General features: G+C 36.5%; 1 protein-coding gene and 2 pseudogenes across 5 annotated transcripts in view; 2 read left to right on the top strand and 1 right to left on the bottom strand.

Annotated features, from left to right (window-relative positions):
• The window catches only part of NRG3 (neuregulin 3), a 1,217,216-nt gene that overhangs the window by 884,956 nt on the left and 312,647 nt on the right, over window positions 1-19,613 (top strand). The window lies entirely within an intron of this gene.
• Window positions 643-1,220, top strand: LOC112305316 (synaptonemal complex central element protein 2 pseudogene; annotated as a pseudogene).
• On the bottom strand, window positions 7,253-7,970 carry LOC112305587 (proteasome subunit alpha type-6 pseudogene; annotated as a pseudogene).

The following is a 19,613-nucleotide window of genomic DNA, read 5'->3' on the forward strand; positions in this document are numbered from 1 at the left end:
TTAACGTTGTGAAGGACAAGTGCAAGAGCAAAGCCTACAGCATGCTGTTCAAGGCTTCTATCCAACTTGATATTAGTCAGCACTTTCTAAGAACAGTTAATGGTTACACTAACTATAAATCTGTAAATCTAGACATATCATATTCCTCTATCTTACCCACAAGGACATCATATGTTCTGCTGAAAATCAAGAACCATTCTATCTATGTCATTCTGTTAATTTGTTAGCCTAACAATGCTACCAAAGGAGAAAATTATATTAGTTTGGCTCATCTTATTACTTCAATCCATGACAGAACTTTGTAATAAATCTTTATAATTGTGTATTATGACAGTTGGTTTTATTTATGCAAGTCTATTTTCATCTCTTTGAAATTAAAATATTTGACCACCTCCAATATTATGGCAGCTCTCTCATCTTCCAAGGTTTTGCAAATATTACTTCATAATTATACTCAGTGGTGTTCACAACTTAATTTTTCCATCCATAAACTATCCATCCAAATAGTTTTAAGTGTTGGTATTTGAGTTTTGAGTCAAATCATGATTCAACTGCATGGCTGTTTAAACCTTCTTTGTAAAATAACATGCTCAGAATATTAAATCAAGAAATGCAGGTTGAAAGAAGGCAGGGAAAGACAAGATGAAGAGACAGGCTGTGGATGTACCCCTGGCAGAGTACAAGGACCAGGAGCCACAGCTGTTGGGTGAGCAAGGAGCAGAAGCAGGATGAGGAGAGCCTCAAAGAGAAAACTGGTTGGGGCCCAGCTGGAAGTTAGGGTTCTAGCCCTTCTACCACCATCTCTGGTGCCAATCCCCAGCTGATGATGCTGGAAGGGACATCAGGATCCTAAATCTCCTGTGTGGACTCTAGTGATGACATCCTGAAGAAGAGGGCCCAGGAACAAATCAAAAATATTAATGAGAGCAGGAGGAAGGACCCTACACTCATGACCACCTTCAGGGACAGCCTCAAGATCAAGGTTTTGAATGTGATGGAGAAACTAAAGGAGAGGGTGTATCAGCTTTATAATCACCACGACAAGATCATTCAGGAAAAGCTCTAAGAGTCCACCCAGAAAATGGCAAAGATCAGCCATTTGGAAACAGAGCTCAAACAATTGTACCACACTGTGGAGACCATGTACACAGACCTATGTTGTCCAGCCAGAGGCTACTACTTTGGAAGAAGAACAAACCCATAAAGATGGTGAATTCTGACAGCTTTCTGAGAGAGTCACTTCTTAGTGACAGCCACCAAGAAAAGGCTCAGAGATCACTGTTCTGGCCACACTGAGAATTTTTTTTCACAGTTCTGTAATGCATCTTAGCAAAAACAAACAAACAAACTTGTGCCAGACTGAAAGGCAGAGAGTTCAGCCACCATCATAGATCCACCTTTGGTGTCTGAATATGTGACAAATTTACCCCACGGCAGCACTGCACAGTTATTTTAACATTTGCTTTGGAAGGAAGGAAGGAAGGAAGGAAGGAAGGAAGGAAGGAAGGAAGGAAGGAAGGAAGGAAGGAAGGAAGGAAGGAAGGAAGGAAGGAGAAAGAAAGAAATAAGGAGAGAAAGAAAGAAATTAGAAATGCAGGTTGAATATATGCATCTGTCTTACAGCCACCCCACCCAAATCACTGTGATAGAAATAATACAAAAATAAGAATAAATTTCTAATAGTATTCACAAGTAAGTATGGGTGGCAGCCATTGGACAGAAAACCCTAAAAATCTAATGCATACAGAATTAGGTGAGCAACAAGAGTGGAGAAAACCATAATTCACATATAAGAGAAAATCATAGTAAAGGGGAGGGCAGGTTCTGTGGTATTTGAATTTCATAATTAATAAATTCATGCCAAGCCCACCAAGCTAGTGATTCTCAAACCTCTGTGTACATACGAATAGCCTGTGGAACTTGTTCAAATGTGGAGTCTAAAAGAAGTAGTGACCAACTGTCTGTGTTTCATACCAGACAATGCTGATGCTGCTGGATCTTGGACCATGCTTCTGATCAGAGGATCTCTGGAGGAAGTGTCCAGCAATCTATTTTTAACAAGTCCTCCAGGGGATTCTGATACAAGTTCAGATGGGAGACTTACTTGTAATTAAGTGAACATATGTATTTAGTTTAGCTGGCCTAATTAATGCTCTCCCTTTATCACTACTTCAATTCCATCCTTTATTTCTTACTGCAGGCTCCACAAGTGTTCTCTCCCAAGATTACAACCTTGTCTAACTCTGTTCCTGAGGAGGGCTTACAGTGGTCATTTAAAACAAAACAAACCTGAAGATAACCTTTATCTCTATCATCTACATGAAAGGTGAACAAAGAAGGCAACTCTTCCCAGTAAGAAAATCTAACCAAGTGAGCCAGCCCAGAATGAAGCCTTTTGTATTTTGACATTTGCATGACAGAATCCCCAGCTGCCTATGAAATTCCCACTCACCTTTTCTAGAATTAGACTGCCAGTTGACACCAACATCACCATTTATGTGGAGACATTGTCTGGTTTTGTTCCTAATTTTTTTTTAGTGACCAGCCCAGGGCAACTGTAGAAACCAACATAATATATATTACAACACTTGAAAGTTATTCAAGCTAAAATGATTATCTTCCCACCTTGATAATGATCTGGATGACCAGATTCATATTTAGAATATTGAACACAGAACCATAACCAGAGGATAGCTGCCCCTGGACTTCAAGCCCTTCAACCCCACCCTGGGTAACCATCCAGTCCCTTTACTTTCTTCAGTCCAGAGCTGCTTTCACATTTTGGAAGCAGGCATATCTTAGGGATGTGAATCTCTTCAGCTACCTTAACTCATCAGAGTAGCAATGTTAAATGCTGCCAATGGGCAGTCAGGGCAACAGAAGCCATGCCTCCCCAAAATGAGTTATTGAAATCTCCAGGAGAACATGTGAAATTTGAAAAAGCTCCTAAGCTGATTTATTAATAGCATATTGAATTTGAAATCATTATATGTAATGTTTCCATGCCCTTTTTGATTATGTTTCCAAAATGGAGTAAATCTTTATAAATATCAATGATATTGTACTTTATAGAACTAAAACACTATAGACATAGCTAAAGCCCCTTGAACATTATTGCCCTCACTGTGTAAACTACTTTCCTTACTTGTGAATCTTCATCCTGGACAAATAATTACATTTTTTCCCAGGTACAGGGCTGATGTTCCGCTGATAGGTACCATACCAATTTACTTTCTCTATATTTTCCCATACCACATCATGTTTCTAAATCTAATTGCTGGTAGTGGAAAATGGCACTTACAGCTAAGAAAATAATTCAGAGCCAAGACTGAAATTATAAAAGAATGTTTATTTAGAAAATCGCAGAGGTAGAAGAAGTGAGTCATAGAAGAAATGGACTCAGGAAACAAGTCACAGCAAAACAAGGGCACTCAGAGGTTAGGAGAGAGAAAGAGGAAAGGGGAGTGGGGAGAAAGTGGGAAGAGAAAGAGAGAGAGAGAGAGAGAGAGAGAGAGAGAGAGAGAGAGAGAGAACAAGAGAACAAACCCTGGGGAAATAAGATGGTGAAGAAAGGTGAGCGGTTCCTCTGTAGAGAGAGCCGCACTGGGTCCTTAATCTTGAGGCCTTTTATCTGGAGGTGTCAGGGGAGGAACTCAATAGAATATTCATCAGATTTCCTGATGTGTCTCCTCAGAGCTGTGGTCTCCACTGATTGGCCGATGCCAGGGCAGGGGTCATTAGTCACTGCAGCTGGTCCTGATGTCAACCATGGGGTAGTATGTCTCATTTTCCTGCTTTTCTGGGCCTGGAGCTAAAACACAGCTGAGGACTAGATGCCATCTCCAAGGGTTAATACTTTAGGAAGTGGTCATGCAAGAGCTTGTAGTTTTTCCCATAGCTAGGCACCTGGGCTCCCCTCGCTGGTGACCCTCTGCACCTGGACCATTGTTCCTGCCCTGCTCATGCCTATCTAACTGCTTACTATTACATAACCATTTAGATGTGATCTGTGCATATCAGGTTCATTTATTACTGAATATTTTATTCTGAACACCCAACTATAAAGTAGAAATATAAATTTGAAATGTTAAAATCTATAATCTATTTTAGAAAGCATTATGAATACTTTTTTACTTATAGCTCAGTTTTATCATTTAATTATTTGCATATTAGTTTCAGGTTCTTTTTATGAAATAAAACAATAGAATCAATGAAGAGCTTTTTGAAATTTTTCTTTCATTTTATTACTTTAAGTAGCCATCATGATAAATTTAGAATTTCACATTCCCTGAATTTTTTAACACAACCTCTGTTTGGTTTTAAGATTTTTCAGCTTATCCTTGATGTCCTTCAGTTTTACTATAATGCATCTAATTGTGGGTTGATTTATTTTTGAAGATATAGATGTTATTAGCTTTAGTGTGGTTTTGTTTGGAGAACTATCTTTTTTCAGTCTGGACAATCCTCAAATATTGTTTTAAATACTGCTTTTCTCAGATATAGAAAAAATATTAAAAAAATTTATATGGAACCATAAATGACCCCAAATAGCCTCAGTAACTTTGAGAAAGAAGAACAAAGTAGGATGGATCACAATAACTGACATCAAACTATATTACAAGGCCACTGTAATCAAAACAGTCTGGTACTGGCATAAGAACAGACACATAGATCAATGGAACAGAATAGAGAGCCCAAAAATAAATCCATGTCTCTATGGTCAATTAATATTTGAAAAAGGGTGCAGGAGCATAAAATTGAGTAAAAATATTCTCTTCAATAAATGGTTTTTGGAGCTCTGGACAGCTACCTGCAAAAAAGTGAAACTCAACCACCAACTTACACTACATAATGGAACTAAGTCAAATTAAAAAGCTTCTGGATGGCTAAAGAAGAGATCATCAAAATGACAAGGGAACCAACTGGTACAGCCACTGTGGAAAACAGAATGGAATTTCCTCAAAAAACTAAACACGGGACTACCTTTGGATCTAGTGATCCCACTGCTGGGATTATATCCTAAGAAACCTGAAACACCAATTCAAAAGAACCTATACACCCTAATGCTCATAGCAGTGTTGTTTACAATGTCCAAGTGCTGGAAGCAGCCTAAGTACGCATCAGTAAATGAGTGGATCAAAAAGCTGTGGTACATTTACATGATGGAATACTACACAACAGAAAGAAAGAAGGAGCTCCTAACCGTTCATGACAGTGTGGATGGAACTGGAGAGCATTATGCTAAGTGAAATAAGCCAGGAGGTGAAAGATAAGTACCACATGATCTCACCTATAAGTGGAACCTAATCAACAAAACAAACAAATGAGCAAAATAGAATCAGAGACATGGAAATAAAAAACAAACTGACAGTGACCAGAGAGGAGGAAACAAGGAGATAAGGGGTGGTGGGAGGAAGTATAAGAGTCTAGACAAGGAACATATATGAAGGACCCATGGACATGGGCAACAGGGTGGGGATTGATTGTGGCTAGGCAGGCAGGGGAAAGCGCTGGGGGAAAATTGGGGCAACTGTAATTGAACAATAAAAATATATAAGTAAAAATAAATAATTATTGTTTTTCTAGCATTTCCTTTTATTTATTTATTTATTTTTCTGGGAGAAAAATGTTGTCAAGCAGATACTACAGAGTCTCCATCTGTCCCACATGTTGCACAGGATTTATCCCTTTGTCCCTCTAGGTTTCTTTCAGGGTGAGTTTCCCAGGACCAGTTTTTGATTCATTAATTTGTTTTTTAATTGTATACTGTTATATGTATACCATGTAATATACTTTCTAACTTGAACTGAGTTTTTTTCGGGGGAGGGTGTATTGTTTTGGTGTTATGCTATTTTATTCTTTTAAACTAATAATTATCTGTGACCATCTTATAAATCTTTCAAAAGATTTATTGAATGCATCTATGAAATTAAATTTTTCCAGAGTTTATTTCACTGACTGTCTTACAGGATTCACTTTCTTCATGTGTCTTCAATATTTTATTCCAGTCTCATTTTAACGAGAAGACTGCGTTTTGTTTTGTTTCGTTTTGTTTACTCATTTTTCCTGACTTTTTCTTTTTTTTTCCTTGCTTACTTTCCTTGATGTTCATCTAGCTCTATATCACTATTGCCAGTTGTCTCCCAACCTCCCTAGATTCAGGCAATCCAGAACCAAGTTTTATAAGGTGGTGATATTTAGCATAAGCAGATTTGGCTCATGAATTGGTGTCCATGTTGTCCTTTCTCCCTGGGCCTTCCAGTTATTTAGAGCATGACTGCCCAATCAGGCAGCCAATAGCCACTTGTGAGTATTTAAATTTAATTTCCAATCAATTAAATTATATAAAATTTAAAATGAAGTTTCCCAGTTGCTAATGGCTATCATAGTGGACAGATATTTCCCATCATCACAGACAGTTCTGTTGGATAGTGCTGCTCTATAGCTGTAATCCCAGGCATTTTTTTCTTCTCAACCATGGTTTTTAAACAACTTTTCTTTGCAGGAGGTGAGAAAAGGCAGTTCCATTTTTAGTTTTAGTTTTTCTCCACATCCCTTGGCCTCCTTGTTTCAGCCTGGGAGCCTGACTTTATGCTATGAGATTACATGTAGCCCTCTTCTTTCGGAAGGAGCTGAAGTCCAGGCTCCCAGTGCCTACACTTGGGTCCAGAGCCTGACAAGTCCATGGCTGCAGAAGCATACGCACTTAGAATTTCTCCTTCTTTTCTGGTCTTCAGACCAGAAGAGGCTTTTAGATTTTTCTTTTTGTATTTTAAGCATTATAAATTATTGTTTCAAGCAGAAGAATTTCTGAAGCAAGAATTTTGTGCATATTGTCCTGGAAGTAGTCCATTCATTTTTTACTGCAGGTGTCTATTCCATTATATTTTTGAACAATCTATGTTTATTTATGCATATTCATTTTATGTAAATTTTGGCTGCTTCCAATTTTTACAATTAAAATAAATGTTGTCATTAAAATTCTTGCACACATCTTTTGCACAAACGTGAGAGTTTTTTTATGGGCATGTAAGCATGAAATCTGCTGGATCATAGGAACAAAGCATATTTAATATTATTTTGTATTGTTCTACAAAACTGTCACACTAGTTTATACACTATTCCCCTAATTCATCAAGATTCAGAAATAATAAAAAAATATTATTATTATTATTGTTGTTGTTGTTGTTGTTGTTGTTGTTGTTATTCTCCAAAGCATGATATCATGGATTTGGTAAACTAACTACAATGTTTAGTCTCTCTCTCCTAGTGCAACAAGGTGAAGGTCAGTCTCTGCTTCTATAAGAATCCTGAATTTAGAATTTTCAACTGTAACTACTATAACTTCTATTTCTGAAGGTTTGAAATCAATTGCTGGAGCAGTAGACAGGCATGTAATCATAATTTCCACTGTTCAAGTGCCCAACCAAATTTCTTCTTCATTTTTTTTTCCAACTAAGCTGATTGACTCGGTTTGTTTAACTCCTCCTATGGTGGCTTTAAACCCATAGCTTAAAACTGCAAGATCACATCTGTACGCCGGAGGGCCTTGTTCTTCATCTATACCAATTAAAATCATACAACAACTGAGAGACCTCATATCAGCATTCTGTTGTGTAGACATGAGAAATGTCAACAATTCTTTTACACAGCATGTCCACGGAATCTCAAAGCCATACTTGTATTTCCAATTAGCTGCCTCACAGCATGTCCCCTGTACCTGGGATCTGCTGTCAGCTGTCATTCTTGTCATTACATTGCCAATGTTTTCAGTTATCTTAATAAGTGAGTCACTGTACAGCTACTTGCTTCTGTGTGACAATTACTGCAGTCTTTCCCGCTGACAGCTGCTGATGTAAGGCCACCCTGGTTAATAGCCTTAAAAACATATTTTACTTGGTAGAGTCTGCCTTCAGGAAAAAAAATATGGTAATGTGGCAGTCAAAACCAGCACTGGAATCATGGGACATGTTGATGCACTCACTGGGATTTATTTTTGCACCTACGTTGAGTGTGAAATGCCACCTCATTTTAATTTGTTTTTCCAATTATTATAAAGTGCATTTTATTGTTTTTTGTTTTAATGACTTTTTTTTGGGGGGCTGGAACATTTGGACTTCCTTCTTTGTTGTTTATATATTCAAGTCCTTTTAAAGTATTTCCATTTTTTCTTTCTTACTGACTTTTAAGTACATATTTATGAGAGTAAAATTTTGGTTCTTTGCTTTGCAAGGATCTTCTTGCTGTCTTTGACTTTTTAAAGGTTCTTTGGATGATTTCTAATTGTATCTTCTTTTGTTTCCTATTAAGAAATAAAAATGACTTGTTTTTAATTATGATTTTTCTTGTGTGTCTTAGTCAATAAATTATTCTATAGCCCTAGTTCATAATGATATTTTGTATTTTCTTCTAAATATTTAAAGATTTGTTGTTCACATATAAATAAGTACTACACCTGTGTTTATCTATGTGTGTGTGTCTGTATCTGTGGTGACATGGTGAGCTCATAATTTAATTCTTTGTTTCATGTGTATGATTGATCAGAAGCTCTACTTTGTGTATTGTTTTACCTCTCCCCTCTGACTTCTAAAATTTCCTAAGTATTATACTAATTTCCAAGTATATACAGCTCTATTTCTATTCTCTCCATTCTTTACCTTTGTCCATTTATGACATGACCAGTTTCACACTGTTTTTTCTACCACTCTTAACACCTTGTAAGGCAAACCTGCCTCAGCTTGCATGTGTGCCTCTTAGTTCTTCCTTCAAAAACAGTAATCATTTCAACTCATACATTTTTCTCCAGAAAATGTGAGTGGGTGTTCTTCTGACAAAGTGAACTTTTTTCCCACACTGAGCTGCCCACTGTGAGCAGCTGTGGAACCAGCTTCTTTTAGGGACAAAGGAAAACACATAGTGGGAGGGGCACACCTCAGGCTTCTTTATTATTTTCCCTTACATTTGATTTTATGATTACTAAAAAAGCCAAGAAGTATTATTTTCTTCTAATTTACATCAAATATTTATCTCATATGAAGATGTGCTTTATTTGCCCCAGCTGGTGTGGCTCAGTGGATTGAGCATCAGTCTGCACACCAAAGAATCGCCAGTTCAATTCCCAGTCAGGGCACATGCCTGGGTTGTGGGCCAGGTCCCTGGTATGGGGCTTGCAAGAAGCAACCACACATTCATGTTTCTCTTCCTCTCTTTCTCCTTCTCTTCCCCTCTCTCTAAATATGAATAAATAAAATCTTTTTAAAAAAAGATGTGCTTTTCTCTTTTCAGTTTAACTATGATTATTTTAATTCTCTGTGGATAGGGAATGTCTTATACCTGAATTAAAGATTAGATTTTCACACAATATGAAATTGCCAACTGTAAACAGGAATTGATGTCTATTGCTGATAGTGTAACAGGAAAACCATTGTGGTATAACAGAGGGGAGTTTTATGAGACTAAGTTTTTTGACTAGGTTTCAGGAAAAAGAGGACACCTTTAGAAGTTTAAAAGACCTGAGTGTGAATTTTGTCTCCTTTCAGCTGCATCCCTAACAAGTTGTCATCACACCTCTGCTTGAGTGTTAGAGTGACAGAAATGCATTACCTTCCATAGTGAGATGTTTTATCTTTGCCGTTTCTATCTGTTATTTCCATATACATAATTAAGTGTGTGATCCTGTTTCTTCAGCTAATAAATGGGAATCAAAATGGCAATATCATAGAGCAAAGACATTAAAGATAATATGTATAAAATACATATTTTGTTGCCATTAGCATTCCAAATGTTCAGGCAATGTTAGTTACTATTATCTAAAAACATACCAAATATTTGACATGAATGAGAGACATTGTTGCTGCAAGGTTAAGTTGTAAACACACAAAGTAAACTTAAGATTGTTTTGGTTTAAATGTAATTTTTTAGGTATAATACTAGAACTGGACTAATTAGCAGACTAATAATACAGAAAAGAACTGCAGGGAGAGCTTAAGGTCACTAGATGAATAGAGAACATTTTAAATATTTCAGTGTTAAGGTATATTTGTAAATAAAGGTAGTATTAAATTCATACACCCACATATATTATGTAGAGATATTCAAATCTCTTGAGTCACACAGCAACCAGAGGAAGTAAAAGAACCAAAGAGAGAACTATCACTTATAGCCTTCTTTGCCAAAGCACTGAGTCTTTGATAATGAGTCTCAGAATACACACATTTTTAGATGATTGGTCCTTCTGCAGAAGTCCTGTTAAGAGAGGTATAGACATAGAGGACACAAAGTATTCTGCTGATAATAACTAAAATTGAAGTCAGCTTCAGTGACACCTGATAAAATTCACTTTTCTTTGTCGAAATGAAAACGAAGCTCTCATTTATTTCAGGACAGGCACTTAACAATTATTGAAAAAAATTACCAAGGTAAAATTACAAGCCTAGAGCTTCTAACAGTTCATAGCTCTTCCAAGTCTAATAACATCATGGGATGAAAATTAGGGTGGAAACCGATTATCACTGATTGGAAAGATATTTATATATCATTTAAAAGATTCATAGAGAAAAACTAGTGGACCAAACTGCAAAATAACTTATTCTGAAATAGAGGAGTCAAATGCTTTGATCACTAGAGTATAAATTCTTAAAATTATAGAATATTAATGAAAATATGTTTAAAAAACATTTTATTGAGGAAAACGTTTTCTACTTAATGAATAAAATAAATATATTACTATGGTATCAAATAATTTTAAATTAGTAATAGTCTCACTGTTTTTTTATTGGTTAATGTGGATTAAAATTAACACAAAATCCTCTAAAAATTATTTACTAAGAAACCAAACATGAGAGTTGCAATAATCAAAATTAAGTATATAAATAGATAGACACTATCTATGACCTTAAAAATGCACATGTGTGTTTAAGTTGTATATATATATGACCTTAAAAATGTACATATATATTGACATTGTTTGATTTGTATTAAACTCTATAAAGAGTTTTTATTTAAACATTTTTTTTAAAAAGCTTTTCAAAGTGAGAAGAAAACAAGTGTTTTCTAAGTGTCATTTGAGATTGAGAGCAAATGACAGTAGTGGGTGGGGGGAGGTTAGGGATGGAGGGATTGAGCAAAAAGGAAAAAGGGCTCATGGACTTGGACAATAAGGTGGTGATTGCTGGGGGGAAGGGATTATAAGGGGACTAAATGGTAATAGGAAAAATGCAATAAGATTAAATTTTAAAAAAATAATAGCTATTTGAGAATTATTAATTCAGAAAGAAGCTCAAATAATGCTTTGGTTAGAAGACAAAGATAATGGGTATTTATGAGAAAGTTAAGGGGTACAGTTACATCAATGAAAGGAAGGCATTTTTATTGGTACAGATAACATGACATAGTTATGTTAATTCTAAACAGTCCAGTAGTCATCAGTCCAGAAGTCATAATAACTGATTACTTGTTATATTTGTAAACAGCTCTTTGGGACATAATGTTGCTTATGCCCAGTCAAAGGTTATTTTGGCCCTGTTTTAACATTCGGAAGATTTGATGTATATGACAGACAAGGCAGTGCTGCTGGCATGGTGGCTCCATGGTAAAGTCAATACATTTATATTATTGTTTACATTTCCCCCTTTTTATCAGGATCTTTCCTTGAAAGTGTCACTGATCAATCATGATGCTTAGTAACTAAACGCGTCATTGGTTCTTCATTGTCAGGTGGCTCATTTTGGATGAAGTGTTATGGGCAAAATGCCCTGGACAAAAATCACTGCTTCAGACCTTACTAGCTTTGTGACTTGATCAAATTGCTTAATCATTCCAAACTTCTATTTCTTTTTATTTTGTAAACCACAAATAAAACAATGCTAACTTAGCAATACTGGGTAGAATATATAGGTAATTATGTAAAGTTTCTAGCACAGAATCAGGAAAATGGTAGGCACTTGATAAATATGACTTCTTCCTTTCATACGTCAAACAATGTAGATTACTTCTAGCAGCCCCAGTCACTTATTTACTTCTGACAAATGATTTTTTAAAGTACTAATTATAAAATAGATTAATCATGTTGTAGCCTTGGGAAGTTTTAGAGTAGGTCATTAAAGTTGTAATTGTGGTGCAACTTTTTTAGATAGATATCTGGTAATAAATCCCCCAGATACCTTTGTATAATGTGGCTATTTTATTTGAAGCCAAGGAACAGAATGAGAAAACTAGAGCTTTTCATCTTCAAAAGTGTTTATGAGCTTTAAGTAATTAGTAGGCACAGCTCCCTTGTATACCAGGCCAGGGTGATTAGCCCCATTGGCAAAGGACGGAATGAGTGCCCGGAGGGATAAATTACTTCCTCCAAGGTGCTGTGAACAGGGTGTGAGTGTGTGTATGGGCCTGTGCATAAGCATGTGCAGTTACGTGCCTGTGAGTGTTTGTGGTAGAGGTGGGTAAGAATTGGGAAGATTAGTGAAGATGCTCAGTGAAGACTTTTGCAAAAACTTACTATTATAGTTTTTATAAGTTTGTTAAGACCTCTATTATCTAGAAATACTGGGGAAAAGGGACTTGCACTGCTGGTATTATAAAAACATGCATGGATGTTTGTTATTTAGATACAGACATATAGAGATAAAACTTACTGTGTGCTGTATAGAGTATATGGCATGCATGACCAACCCTGCTGATGCCTCACCTTTTTCTCTTAGATTCATACCCTGCCTTTCTTTGGTTCTATTCTCTATTGCAAGAAACCACATTTCCCAGGTTCTCTTGACCAATACTTTGTCAGTGGAAATGGCCAATTGGAAACACTAAATAGGAAAACAGGACTCTATTTCCTGTTTCTCTATGTGTGTGTCTGCTTTCTGTTTTCTCTGTATCTTGGTTTATTTCTAGCAGCAACTAATTTAATTTACGGCTCTAGTGTCTGTCTGATAGACCCCCTGGATTTACCCTGGTTTCCTTTACTCAGACTTATCCTCTTGTCCTATCAGCCTAGAGGTGAATGGGATTTCATGCTGTTGTTAATTCCTATGTTAACCTTATTACCCTCTGTTTTTTTTCTGTTTGCCTCCTCTTTATCTTTAAAATCAATTGTCTAATAAATTTCCTCATTTTGAATATTTAACAAAGTTTCTGTTTCCAGATATACCATCTTTTTCTTTCATAGTACTGTATATTTAATTTGGAATTGGCATATGGATTTAGATGTTACAATATGATACCATATTATTAACTCTAAAGCCATAGTAAGCATCACTGTATTTTTAGGTTTTTTTAGATTAATTAAATTATGCCATTATATAACTGTGAGCAAATAAACTTATTTTCACTTTAATCTTTGTGCAATAAGCATAAAATGATAGGCTCCCTCTTCCTCAAAAGATAGCTAACAATGAAATGGAACACAAATATATATATATTATACTATTGGAACGATCAAGAACACTGGACAGAGAAATAAATATGGTCTCCAGTGTCAGTTTACCTTGAAATCAAATTAAAGTTCTCACACATGCTTTCTCTGTGCCGGAGACACAGAAGGAGGTTCTCAAGGAGTTATATCTCTCTTCATCTACTACACTACAAGATGTAGAGGTACTTGCTGATGGCACTTTCTCATTGATTTATCCCAGGTAGAAAACACATAGGAATATCAAATATATCACCCATAACTTGATTAACTGAATCAATCTCTCTGTCTCTCTTTTTGTCCTTTTACAAAATAATCATCATGTTTTATTGATTTCAAGTCACTGTTCTGCATTTCCATTTCTACTTGCCAAACATTCCAGTTAAATAACATTCCTTTGGATTCTATTTTAAATTTACTGCCTATGGATATCCACTTAATTTTCATCAACTTGTACAAGGTTGCATTTTCCTTTGTTTTAATTAAAGGTCAAAATCATATCCACATCACTGTTAGAAAGAATATTCCCTTACATGTCTTTTCCAGCTCACCCATCCTTATCCATGCTCTGGTATGATATTTCCAGTTTCCATATGAACATCTTGTTTAGAATTTTTTTCATTATCTAATCTTGTCTAATCTAGTGATATTGATATCGCCATCTCTTTTTGAGTTTGTTTGGTTACCAGAACTCTATTCAGTTAAATTACGCTGACTAATCTCCAACAATACATATGCTTTCACTGGAAAGGTTCAGAAAACTTTGGCATGAGGCATGGCAGGTGGATTTAGGATAAATGAGAAATAATTTTTAAAAGCACTGGATTTAGAAACAGAATTCCAGGATTTTAATCCTTGTTTTAACCCTTAGGCCCTTTGATAGCTAAGTGTCCCAGCTTTGTTTTATAACATTGTCTTCCAAAAAACGAGGTGGTTGTAATAAATGTTCTTTATGATTTCTTCTAATTCCATCATTCCACAGTATAAGAAAATATTTATATGTGGGTCTAAATCTAAACTTACATCTGGTTTTATTGGGTTGTTATATGTATATTTTTATTAAGACTTTACTTTTCCAGCAATTGTAGAATAGCTGAAAAATGGAGGGGAAGATACAGAGATAGCCTGTATGCTCCCTGCCCCAACCCCGGCACAGCCTTCCCATTAACAACACTGCCACCAGCTGGCACATTGGTACATTTGTTATAATTGATGAACCTACATTGGCACATCATAACCCTCCAAAGTCTATAGTTGATAGTAGGGTTCATGCTTGGTGTTGTACATCTATTGGTTTGGACAAATGTATAATAACACATATCCATTATTATGGTATCACAGAGTACTTTTTACTGCCCCCCAAACCTGTGCTCTTACATTTCATCTTGCACATCCAACCCTTGGCAAACACCTATCTTTTTGGTGTGTCCATCGTTTCCACTTTTTCCATACTGTCATGCAGTTAGAATCATACACTATGAAGACCTGTCAGATTGAATTTTTTACTTAGTAATATGTGTTTAAATTTCTTGCACTTCTTTCTTATGCCTTGATAGCTTATTTCTTTTTAGCACTGAATAATATTCTGTCGTGTGAATATACCACAGTTTATTTATCCATTTACTTCTTTAAGGCCATCTGGGTTCCTTCTGGGTTGTGGCAATTTTGAATAAAGCTGCTATAAACATCATTGTGTAGGCTACTGTGTGAACAGTTTTCAACCCCTTTGGGCAAATAGCAAAGAGCACAATTGTTGGACTAAATAGCAAGGGTATGTTTAGTTTTATTTATAAAAAACTGCCAAACTACCTTCCAAAGTGGCTGTACCATTTTACATTTCTACCACCAGTGAATGAGAGTTCCTATTGGTCCACAGCCTTGCCAACATTCCTTGCTATCGTTGCTCTGGATTTTGGTCATTCTATCTAACTGATGTGTAGTGGTATGTCATTTTAATTTGCACTTCCCTGATGACAAACAGTTTGGAGCATTTTTCATGTGCTTATTTCCCATCCTTATATCTTTTTTGGTGGGGTGTTTGTTCAGTTCCTGGGTCCACTTTTTAATTGTGTGGTTTGTTTTCTTATTGTTGAATGTTAAGTGTTCTTTGTATATTTTGGATAACAGTCCATTATCAGATGTGTCTTTTACAAATCTTTTCTTCCAGTTGGTGGCTTGCCTACCTGTTATTTTCACATTGTCTTTCATGTTAAATCTTTTTTGTTCCTAAAATATACCATTGTGTTGAGGAATTGTTATTATTGGAAATCAAATGAAGATGTGATATTATTACCAGTAAAACACCATGTTACCAGTGGAAGTGGGGTTCTTGCGGTATGTAAAGGAAAAGAATTACCTGAGACCTGCATGAGATGATGCAGCTCTGTGGTTTGATTTATTGACAATGTAAAATTAAGGGGATTCCCCTCCTGATTCCCAGTGTTCCATCTCTGTCCAGCTCACCATGGAAAAAGTATAACCATGTCTTCATTAGGGTCAGGATGAAGGCCACTACCCAGAGCTTATGCTTCATATCAAAATACAGTCCAGTCCAGCATCTGGCTGGCTTAGAGTGTGTTTCCAGCTATAGTCCATTGCTGTGTTTTGGCATTCAGACTCCCACCTGGAGGCCATGGAGAGAATAGGTGCATGCATGTGGGACAGAGCAGGTGATTTCTCAAAATGACCAATTAACTTCCTAAACTTTCACACACTTCAGATGGGTCTACCTCTCAACCAATCTTTTTTTTTTTTCTTTTTCTCCAGGCTAGATTGACAGGCCTCTCTGGTCCAGCACTGCCCCCTACCATTTTCACTTCTATTGCTGATGAGCCTGCCTTTGCCTGGTCACACCCCCAATCTGGTATGGGAGGAGGAGGGAGGATTGTTCATTCCTCTGGACAGAGAAATGCTGTAATCCCCTGGAGTGTGAAGCTGAAGCTGCCTGGCTAGCAGGCAGGTTTATGCTTCCCAGTTTATTAAACTCAATATCTAGTTCCCTTTGTTCTCTTTCCTGGCTAAATACTGCTGGCAACAATATTACAACTGGGGCGTAAAGAGTCAATGAAGCAAAGAACTTGAATCATTTTAAAATTAAATGATTTACTGTGCTTAAATTGCTTATTACCTAAGTATAATTTTTAAAAAATAAATTAATACAAATGTGCTTAAAATGAAAAACCACCGCTATGGTATTATCTCCCTGCACCAACTCCCCCACCAGCAACTCTTCCAACTTGCACTCCCTCCCAAACATGCAGGAAAGCTTATTAAATCATTTTCTTTTGACATTTTCTTGGTTGTTAACTTCATATCTGTAAATAACACATTAAACCTCTATTTCTTGATTTATCTACTTTAGATATGGTACATTGACTTTCTATGATAATGGGAATTTAAGTCATTTATACCACACCTCACCACTTCTTTTTCCTCCCTACCTGGTTCTATCACTATTCTCAGTTCTCAAAGTTGGTCTTAATAACACTTTTAAGGAAGTAGAATAATATGGTTAGAAGTAGGGCTTTTGTGCAGAATTGAAGCTGAACTGGTCACATAATTTCCCAGTTTTCTCCTAAGAGATTTTCAAGTTTAGATTAATAATTATATTTGACTGTACATCCATTTAAACCTATAAGCCCGTGCCACCTTTTTTTAAGGCAAGACCTCACTTTCATCTCAGTCTGAATTGCATGAGGCTTTTAATATGAAATCACTTTCCATTCAGTCCAAAGCTTCCTTGTTGCTGACGAATGTCATACATAATGAAAGATTATATCCATTTATCCTCAGCAGTAAATCATTTATCACACAAAGGAGAATATTATGGTGAATTCTGATCAAAGCTGCCCACTTCCTTTAGCTGGCAGAAAAGCTGCACCCTGTTAGTCGATTGTACAATATCCTGGGAGAAATGGGGAAAATTATGCTGTTGAATAAGGGTTAGGCAAACTCTGGGGGTTTCTAAAATAGCTTTTTAAAAAAACCATGTTTCATAGAAGGATCATAGAACCTTCTATGATCCAGGGGTATAAACTGTAAAAGTCTCTTTTTTGCTTTCTTAGTGTAATTAAATCAGAAAACCGTGGACTTTTTGCAGCCTGCTCTATAAAGTCTGCAGACAGGGATTTGTGAATGACACTGTGTGGATATTTCGCCCCCTTTCTTAGAGAGACAGTAATTATCACCACTTGTTTTTGAAGCTTGCTGTGAGTGATTTTATCAGTTCCTTTGCTAATGAGCTCCCTCTCTCCTTTATAATGCCAATCAGAAAGATGCCTTTTAAATAAGATTCATCTCTCAGATTTATTTTCTTTTCACTCTTTCTTATTAAGCTGAGTGCTGCTTTGCTTCAGGGAATCTCCCACACTACCCAGTCAGGAAACGAGGCTGACCTCTTTGATCTCTTGTTTGTATCATACTCCCTCATTTTCTCTTGGGAGAACAGAAAGGGCACCATAGTTTTCCGGGAGAGTCCCTTCCTGTGTTTTATTTTATTTTATCATTGCCCCATGTTACACAACTGCGTTTAATTGCTTTTCAAATTCAATAACATCTGAGTGCCTGGTATTAAAATTATTCTCAGTAAAGTGAGATGCGGAATGATGCAGAAAGAATGGACCCACTTTCTTCCTTTGTTCTTCCTTGGGCTGCTTGCCTGTGTGCTCTATCAGTGTATTCAGAATTCATGCAAAGTAGTAGCTAGTGATCCAAACAAGGGAGTCACAAATCAGCACCTAACAAATGGCATTCTTCCTTGATCTTCACCACATCCTTAAAGTGGCCTTTCAATGCTATGGCCATGGAAGAGCTAGCTGTTTAAATTCACATTCTCCCCTTCTAGACTCTGTGAGTTCCTAGCATTCCGCCTCTGGTTGATAGAAGTATACTTGATCCGTGAACAACATAGGTTTGAACTGCATGTGTTCATTGAATGCATGTTTTATTATTATTTTTTTAATATACAGTCTGCTCTCCATATCTCTGAACTTGGATTCAACCAACCAGGGATCTAAACCAGTATTTTTTGATGTGAAGAGCTGGCTGTATGCATTGTTCTACATTTTATGTAAGGGACTTGAGCACCCATGGATTTGGGTATCTGTGGGTGGTCCTAGAACAAATCCCCTTGGTTATTGAAGGGCAACTATAGTTAAGTTTTGGGGTTGGTACCCCTAACCCCTACATTGGTCAAGGGTCACCTGTAACTATAATGTACCCAGGCTCCTTATCTTTAAAACAAGAGGTCCCTAAACTTTTCAAAGCAGAATATGGTTATGGCAAAAATATTATACATTAACTTCAGTCTAGGTGTTCTTATTGATTATTCTTCTCTGACTATTCAGATTATTTTTTACTGCCATATAGCTATGAATGCCAGATAAAAAATAAAATACAGGACACCCAGTTACATTTGAATTTCAGATAAACAACAACTTTTTATAAATGTGTCTCACATAATATTTGGTACATACTCATACTAAAAATGTATTCATTATTTATCTGAAATTCAAATTTAACTGGGTATTTTATCCTGTATTTTATCTGGAAATCCTCCACATTAAAGAATCTGGTCTTTGCTATTTTTTAGAAATCAGTTTCCCAGCTTAGTAGCTGCAGTGGACTGAATTATGTCTCCATGAAACCCATATGTTCAAGCCTGTTGAAGTAAAGACCATCCAAACCTGTAAAGAATTTTTATAAGAGTTTATCTGAGCCAAAACTGATGACATATGCCAGGGAGCAATATCTCTAATGCTCAGAAGAATAACAGTTGCAGTTTCTTTTACAGATTTGAGATTAAAGTGGGAAAATAAGGAAGATTACAGGAGAGTGGGAGAAAGCAAGGCTGGGGTTGGACTACAGAGTAGTTAACAAGACTATGCACTCTCTTGAGGATAGTCTCCTCTAGAAGGAGGAGTCTGAAAGAGACTTTTCTTTCTTTTTTTTTTTTATTGTTGTTCAACTACAGTTCTCTCCATTTTCCTGCCACCACTTTTCATTGCCCCACCCACCCCCACCTCCCACCCTCAATCTTATCCCACTCTGTGTTTGTCCATGTGTCCTTTATACATGTCCCTTGATGACCCTTCCCCTTCTTCCCCTGGTTATCCCCACCCTCCTCTCTGGTTACTATCACTTTGTTCTTTATTTCATGTCTCTAGTTATATTTTGCTTGTTTTTTGTTTTGTTGATTAGGTTCCATTTA

Source organism: Desmodus rotundus, chromosome 4 (genome assembly GCF_022682495.2).
Source record: "Desmodus rotundus isolate HL8 chromosome 4, HLdesRot8A.1, whole genome shotgun sequence".
NCBI lineage: Eukaryota > Metazoa > Chordata > Mammalia > Chiroptera > Phyllostomidae > Desmodus > Desmodus rotundus.